Below are 6000 nucleotides of genomic sequence, written 5' to 3'. Positions count from 1 at the left end.
TGTTAACCACTGAGCCACAGTGGGAACACCAGTGCCTTATAATTTTTGTTGTTGTTGAAAGTGAACAACTTTTATTAGGTTCTTAGAATTGACATAGATAAGGTTTTAGTGTGAAGATTCATGTGAACTGGCTAAAGCTGGGCTATATTTTCTGTTTTATTTAGCTCTGAATATAGAGGCTTTCGATTTCCCTCGTAGACTTGATTATGTCTCCCGTCTTAACTTGGGGCTTTCCCAAGTATTTCTCAGAGTATGAGTCTTAAGCTTTTTTTTCCCTAGCTGCACCCCATCTTTATGGAGGGCACCTGACCCTTGTAGCTGTGGTGATGTGGAAGGCTGCCACGCTATACTCCTTGATTAAGTATCAGTCCTAGACCTTGATGACGATGTCCCTCCCTCCTTAAGTGAAACAGGCAGGCTAAAAAAGGATGGAGAAGAAAGAATGTTCTCCTTCTGGCTGACTTAAAGCTTGCAGTCTTTTGCCTTAGAGTATAGACTTTTGTTATGTAGAAAGCTCTGGGTGTCTTTCACAGTGAGTATTTTACCTCTGCCCTGTAATGGAGCCATAGAAGGTCTTCAGATTTCATCAAGAGAACCAGGTTCCTGGAGTTTCCATTGTGGCTCAACAGGTTATGAATCTGACTAGTACCTATGAGGATGTGGGTTCGATCCCTGGCCTCACTCAGTGAGTTAAAGATCCAGTGCTGCCATGAGCTGTGGTGTAGATCACAGACACAGCTTAGATCCCGCTTTGCTGTGGCTGTGATGTAGGCTGGCAGCTGCATCTCTGATTTGACCCCTAGCCTGGAACTTCCATAAGCCACAGGTGTAGCCCTAAAAAAAAAATAAAATAAAATAAAAAGAGTGAGAGAGAAAGAGAGAACAGGTTCCTGGAGATAAAGCCATGAAATATAGTGATTGCACTTGCAAATCACCCCCACCTCCACCCAGTTGTTTCTCTCTCTCATGCTCACACTCTCTCAGTTTCCAGCAATTCATCAAAATTGCCATTTAAATCTTGCTACTAAATTAGGCCCCCAGTGACTTCTATTCCAGGTAAGCAGATCTCAGTGTTTGTGTCCCTCTGGATGTGCCTGTCTTTTTAGATTTGGGTAGTAGTTTTCTTTTTGGGTTGATGGTTTTCCTGGCGACAGTAGTTCTCCTGTGGGCCAAAGAGAAATCATTCATTTCCAGCTGGACCAGCTTTTCCTTGTTATGAGAATGACAACTCCTAAGCTCTTTCCATGTTGCAAATAAATTTAGAGGTCCTAACCAAACTTTTAAAATACTAGTGTTTTACATTCTACCCTACCTCACCCTCTTCCATCCATCATCTGCAACAGATAATATTTATTGTTTTATGAGTAATAGACCCAAGTTTTTCCAAGGGAGCAACTAGTCTCTTTTACTTTCTTTTCCATTTCTGGTTCTTTAAAAGAACTATGATTATCCCTCAAATATTCTTGCAGCTTTTGGCATTTTGAAGTCACTCTTAAACAGTGGTGCCTTTTTCAAGACATTGTATAGACCACAGTATGTTTATACCACACTGGACTTTCTCATTAATTCTTCCTTATTTCACCTATATGAACTGTTTTGAATACCTTGGAGTACATTTTCCCTCAAAATATTTATGTTTTGAATTGACTGATGTGTACTGTTTAATAGATTTTAATAATTTGATGACATTAGGCAATACTTTTTGTCTTTCTATTTTTTTTTTTTTTTTTTGCCACCCTGGTGCATATGGAATCAGATCTGAGCTACAGTTGCGACCCAGCTGTGGCAACACTGGATCCTTTAACCCACTGTCCCGGCCGGGGTCAAACCCTTATCCTGGTGCTGCAGAAATGTTGCCGATTCCATTGCACCACAGCAGGAACACCAAAAGGCAATATTTTCAACACTCTAGTTATAGAATAAGATTCATGAGTTATCCCTGGGTCCAACTAGGGAAGGACTTATATATTCCTTAATTTTATAGAATTATAAAATTACTTTCCAGAGAGTCTCCAAATAGTTAATGAATAGCTATGTTGTTTACACCCTTGAGTAAAGAGTTATTCTTTCTCGTTTGGAGGCTGCCTTCTTCAGTCATGTCTACAAACTTGAGAAGGATAGGCCCAAAGTCCAAATACATACACAAGGGAGATAAAGGCAGGGAGAAGCTCTCTACCTAGATATGAGGTTAGTCTAATTAGTACCGGTCCTCAAGGGGTGGGGAATGTGGTGGCCTGTCATCCTTCCATCCCTAGCCAGTAATTGGCAGCCCTCCGTAAAATTTACATTTTTATCCTCTCTGGTATCTTTTCATCCGAAGCAGGTCCTATTTGGAATATCTGCCATGAGCAGGATGAGCCCTTTTTTCTGAGATCTTTGCTTTTATCTCTGAAACGGACCAAGAGGTTCAAAATATTCTAAAAGGACCAAGCCTTTTGGAAATTGATTAGACTCAAAACTGGGCCAATAAATTTTCTATTGCCTAGAACCCTGAACTGGAAATTTACCCATCTTATTTTTTTTTAAATTAATGACTAATATGATGGTAATATAAGTGTTTCCAAGTTTGGCGATGCAGGGACACAGAAATAACAAGGATAGGTGTTCAGCAGGCAGAAATTGAAGGATGGATCAGACACTCAGAGGTAGAAATGAGAGATAAGAGAAAGACTACAGTTAGACAGAGACAGAGCAGGACAGACAGGTTGTGATTGCTACCAGAAACTGGGTCCTAGTTTGAGTTTCCAGCAAGGCCCTGATGTACTTAGTCTTTACAGTCCAGGGGGCCAGCTTCTCTGTATAATGCAACTCCCTTTTTCCTTAAGCTCATTGCCTGTTATTGCCTATTATTCGTGATCAAGGAAATCTTGATTAAGAATCTGCCTCCTGGTGTTCACGTTAGGCTCAGTGGGTTATGAACCTGACTAGCATCCATGAGGATATGGGTTCAATCCCTGGCCTTACTCAGTGGGTTAAGGATCCGGCATTGCTGTTAGTTGTGCTGTAGGTCACAGACATGGTTTAGTTATGGCATTGCTGTGGCTGTGGTGTAGGCTGGCAACTGCAGCAGCAATTCAACTCCTATGTTGGGAATCTCTGTGTGCTGCAGGTTCAGCCCTAAAAGAAAAATCAAAACCAAAAAAACAAACTACCTCCTCATGTATCCTCTACATTATCCTCTGTGACATGTACCCTGTTGATATTCATGCATGTGCCCAGGTAGGGCCAGTGGAGGAACAAGTAGCTGTCCCAGAATGAGGCATCCCAACCATGTTGATGTGTAAAAAAGTTCTTCACTCAAAATGACATTTATGATTTCAGGGCTGACAGTTTCTGCTTTGCTCCTGAAATAGTTAGACCGTAAATATTTGATACAGTTCCTAGGCAGTGAGCTTTTAAGGACTCCTTCTCCCCCATTTTAGAAGAGCTAGACTTCTAACCCAGCAAACTAATTATTCATAGCAAATGTTAGATGTATAATCTATACTCTCCCAGAGGACATATTTCTTTAACAGAAGGAGAATATAAAATATATCTTTGACTCATATTATTCAAACAGAATAACAAGATAGGTGCCATAGGACGGTATCGGGAGATTTTTCCAATCTGTGTAAGATTTGTTAAGTTCACCATGAACCATGCTCTGTTCACACCAATGAGTCTGTGAGCTCCTTTCGTTTCGGAGAGGATCTTCACATTTTCCTTGCAAATGAATCTCTTCGAAGGACTTTTTTTAGGCAGTCAAAGATGGCAGAGTTCTAAAAATGTATGTCATTCAACATGGCCTCCTGTCTGATGCTTCTCTGGCCTTATTCCTCTGAGACGCCACCTTTTCTCCATTAGATTTTAAGTGTCTTTTCTTTTTCTCCTTGATAACTAGTTTCAGCAATTTTAGCATGTAAGTACCTAAATGCATAGATTTTGTTTTCTCCCTCAAAGCTAGGTAATTGTTCTAAGCATTGATATCTTCTTAGGGATTTAGATCTGAAAGCTTAGTATTTCTCCTGACAGTTTTCCATAGAAGTCTAGAGTAACAGTTAAGGAAGATTCCATTAGGCTTGGAGGTGCTTTCTTTTCTATCCTGATTTTTCTTTCTTTCCATATTTATGGAGATGTTTTTAAAATCTATTTCTAAGAGGGGAGTTCCCATCGTGGCTCAGGGGAAACAAATCTGACCAGCATCCATGAGGATACAGGTTCGATCCCTGGCCTTGTCAGTGGGTTAAGGATCCGGCATTGCTTTGAGCTCTGGTGTAGGTCACCGATGCAGCTCGGATCTGGCATTGCTGTGGCTGTGGTGTAGGCCAGAGGCTACAGCTCTGAATCGACCCCTAGCCTGGAAACTTCCATATGCCGCACTGTGGCCCTAAAAAGGCAAAAAAAAAAAAAGAAAAAAATCTATTTCCAAGAAAGAAAGTCAGAAGACTTTGAGGTCTTTGTACTTGAAGAGATTTTTTTATGTAACATTTTAAAATTTTTTTGGAGGGGTTTCAAATTGTAAGGACTTTCACATATACTTTAGCGCTAACTAGGAGGAATGTGATTTTACCCTTAGGAAAAGAGGTATTTCTTTCTTTCTTTTTTTTTTTTTTTTTTTTTTTTTTTTTGTCTTTTTGCCTTTTCTAGGGCCGCTTCCTCGGCATATGGAGGTTCCCAGGCTAGGGGTCAAATCGAAGCTGTAGCCACTGGCCTACGCCAGGGCCACAGCAACGCGGGATCTGAGCCGCGTCTGTGACCTCCACCACAGCTCATAGCAGTGCTGGATCCTTAACCCACTGAGCAAGGGCAGGGATCAAACCCGCAACCTCATGGTTCCTAGTCGGATTCGTTAACCACTGCGCCACGACGGGAACTCCAAGTGGTATTTCTGAATAAATGTATTTTCTGGCATTCTGGGAGAGGCATGCCATAAATTTCTAATAATAGGTTCTTTGACACCTGAACTTCCTAACTACATATTTATTTTTTGGAGGTAAATACATTGAGGAGTCTTTTATTCAAATAAAAAAATCATTATCTCCTGAGGGAGACAGCACCTAATCTCTCAATAGAGGTTAAAAACTAATCATGTAGAGCAAGGTTCCGGTGGGGGGGGGGGGTGGGAGGCACAGTGCCTGGAGAAACATCACGGTAAAACCTAGGAGAGCACCAAGGACAAGGTGATAAGGTCTTCCTAACTCATACCTGGCTGATAGCAAGTCAAGGCTCAAGCCAGCTAAGCATTTCAGCATCTCCACCTTTGAGGAGAAGGTGGTCCTGACTGTCCACATGCTAACCACTCAGTCATTTCCTCAGTTCAACACACGGACATTTTCTAGATCCAGATATATTGAAGGGGTTCATGTCATGTCACTTTGGCATATTGAATATTTTGGCTTAAGGGCACTTGAGAAGGGGCAGATGCAAGAAGGGCACCCTGATCTTCCTTTATATTCCTGGAAGCAGGAGATAGAATTCCTGTATGAAAAGTGTCCTCCCTGACCCAGAAGGAAGCAGCATTCATTCATCGTCAAGGACACGTGGAGTTGGCAACATTCATTGTCAAGGATGGGAAGTGGACAACATTCATCTTCAAGTACAGGAAGTTGAGACCAAAGGAATTCTATACAAGGAGACCTTGTTATACAATAATATGTATCTTTTACCTCTCACATAGTTGCCTTACTTTTCCATAATATCTTTTCTCTGTTCAACCCACTGCAAAACTGTATAGGTTTCATTATTTTCTTGGTCTTCATTTCCTTATGAGGGCTCCTGAGTCAGGTAAATAATATATATTTGTATGTTTTCCCTCCTCTTACATTGTCTTGAATCAGTTTAATTCTCAGTCCTAGCCAAAAAATTCTAAGAGGACAAAGGTTAAAATTTCACCTCTCCAATATGAGTGCATTTAGGTTGGATACATGGATTTACCTGTTTTGCTCTTAAATGATGCTTTCTAAATAAACATAATAAATATGAATTTATGACTATTAAATAAAATTTAACATATAAAATAGA

The sequence above is a fragment of the Sus scrofa genome, chromosome 15 (genome assembly GCF_000003025.6).
Source record: "Sus scrofa isolate TJ Tabasco breed Duroc chromosome 15, Sscrofa11.1, whole genome shotgun sequence".
NCBI classification, from domain to species: Eukaryota; Metazoa; Chordata; class Mammalia; order Artiodactyla; family Suidae; genus Sus; species Sus scrofa.
Note: the sequence above shows the minus strand (reverse complement) of the source record.